Source organism: Microtus oregoni, unplaced genomic scaffold (genome assembly GCF_018167655.1).
Source record: "Microtus oregoni isolate MIOR12 unplaced genomic scaffold, Mior012 000159F_ref0000335, whole genome shotgun sequence".
In the NCBI taxonomy this organism is placed as follows: domain Eukaryota; kingdom Metazoa; phylum Chordata; class Mammalia; order Rodentia; family Cricetidae; genus Microtus; species Microtus oregoni.
The window spans coordinates 928,874-931,360 of NW_024544814.1; the positions used below are offsets into that span (position 1 = coordinate 928,874).

Here is a 2,487-nt window from a genome sequence, read left to right on the forward strand (position 1 = left end):
CTGACAGGACAGATTGTTGGTTAAAGGTATTGTGGCTGATTTGGTGACCATGTTTCTCTTTTGGTAGCCTACAGAGTACCTCCTGCACCAAAGAGACTAGAATGGAGCAGTGTAGGCTTCATGCAGTCACCAGCTCAACCTCTCTATATTCAGTGAGCTCTGTAAATGTTGTCCTTGGTGATGGGGCCCCAGCTGTTAGTTTGCTGAGAACAACCATCTGTAGTAGCACCAACCTGGGTTGTTTGGAAGATCTCCATGGGACACCCTAGGCCAATAACTCAACTGAATGCAACCCAGCCCCACTACTGTAAGCCTTACCTACCTACAGGGGACAGCAAGTTGAGATTCTTTATCTTAGATTTCTAAGAGTCTTCAATAGTCTTATAACTTCCAGGAAAATGTCACTACATTAGGATTCCACACTGCCCCACAAATGCCTCCCCCCCCCCCTTATTCCAGATCGCTCCCGGCACTCACTCTCTCATTTCTTCCTTCTCACCTGATCACTCCCACTCCAGACCCCATCTGCTCCAGTTCGCCTGCAAAATCTACTCTATTTCCCTCTCTCAGAGAGATCCATGCCTCTCCCCTGGACCCCTCCTCTGTCCCTAACCTCTCTGGGTCTTTGGATTGTTCCTTGATTATCATTTACTTAGCAGATAATACCATTTATAAGTGAATGCTTATCATACTTCTCTTTCTGGGTGTGGGTTACCTCATTCAGGGTGAACTTTTTCTACATCCGTGCATTTGCCTGCAAATTACATGATGTCATTTTTAACAGCTGTGTAATATTCCATTGTTTAAATGTACCACATTTTCTTTATTCATTATTTGGCTGGAGGCATCTAGGTTGTATCTATGTTCTGATTCTTATGAATAAATCTGCTATGAATATGGTTGAGCAAGTGTCCTTGTTGCAGGATGAAGAGTCTATTAAGTATATATCTAAGAGTGTTATAACTGCAGCTTGAGGTAGATCAATTCCCAGTTTTCTGAGGAATCCCATATTGATTTACATTGTTGCTGTACAAGTTTGAACTCCCAACAGAAACAGATGAGTGTTCCCCTTAGTCTATAGCCTCACCATTATGAGATGTCATTTGTGTTACTGATCTTAACCATTCTCACAGGTATAAGATGGAATCTCAAAGTAATTTTGATTGGCATTTCCATTATGGTTAAGGATGTTGAACATTTCCTCAAGTGTTTCTCAGCCATTTGAGATTCCTCTATTGAGAATGATCTGTTTTGATCTGTACTCCATTTTTTTATTGAATCTTTTTTTGAAATCTAGTATCATAAATTTTTGTTTCGTTTTTTTTTGTTTGTTTGTTTTTGACTTTTTGAGACAGATTTTCTCTGAGAAACTGTCCTTGCTGTCTTAGTGCTCCCTCTGTAGACCAAGTTGGGCTGGAACTCACAGATATATGCCTGCTTCTGTCTCTCAAATGCTGAGATTAAATGCTTGTGCCACCACCGTCCAGCGCATGAATTCTTTATATATCTTAGATATTAGTCCTCTATTGGAGGTAGAATTGATAAAAAAATCTTCTTATTCTCTTTTTTTTCTCAAGCAGTTTTAATGAAAACTGTATGAGACACCTTTACTCCTGCATCTTCTCAATTGTTTCTTCCTTGTATTTGCCCTTCTCCTTTCTTACTTGTTGAGACTTGGCTTTCCTTTCCAGGATCTTCTTTCAGTCTTTGTCCAGCTTTAGCCTGGTGATCACCACCTTGCTGGAGTGGATGCCCACATGGATAGTTGTGCCATTAGCTTTTTCCCGCTGCACCCGTTCAATGTAGATGACGTATTTTTTCTTCCTGTACACTTGGACCACTTTGCCAATCTGCTGACCTTTGTAGTGTCCCCGGACAACCTGAACTCCGTCATCCTTTCGAATGGGCATCAATCTAACATTGTACTTCCGTCTCAGCTCTTTGAAAAGGGGGGAAGATTTGATATTCCTCCGAATGCAAGAAGGTGTATTGAAATGCCGTTTGCCGTTCTTGCTCCAGTCAGAAGTCACAAACGGATTGAACTTCATTATGGCGGCAGCTCTTTTCTCATTCTTTAGCCTGTTACTTTGTCCAATTGAAGTGTCATTTGTCTTATAGAACCTTTTTATTTTCATGAGGTTCCATTTATTAATTGTTGGTTTTAGTGCATGTGTTATTGATGTGATGTTCTGTTCAGAAAAATCATCTCCTATGCCAATGTGTTCAAGGCTCTTCCCCAATTTGTCTTCTATCAGGCTCAGTGTATCTGATTTTATCTTGACTTATTTGAACCTCTTGGGCTTGAATTTTGTGCAGGGTCTTTGTGCATTCTCCTTCATGAAGACATCCAGATTGACCATCACTATTTGTTGAAGATGCTTTATTTTTTCCCAGTGTATATTTCTGGTTTCTTTGTAAATAAAATCATGTGTCTGAAGGTGTGTGGATTTATGTCTGGATCTTCAAAGAAATTCCATTGATTGATGT

General features: G+C 40.2%; 1 pseudogene; it reads right to left on the minus strand.

Annotated features, from left to right (window-relative positions):
* Positions 1-1,607: 1,607 nt before the first annotated feature.
* Positions 1,608-2,048, minus strand: LOC121445099 (annotated as a pseudogene).
* Positions 2,049-2,487: the final 439 nt, after the last annotated feature.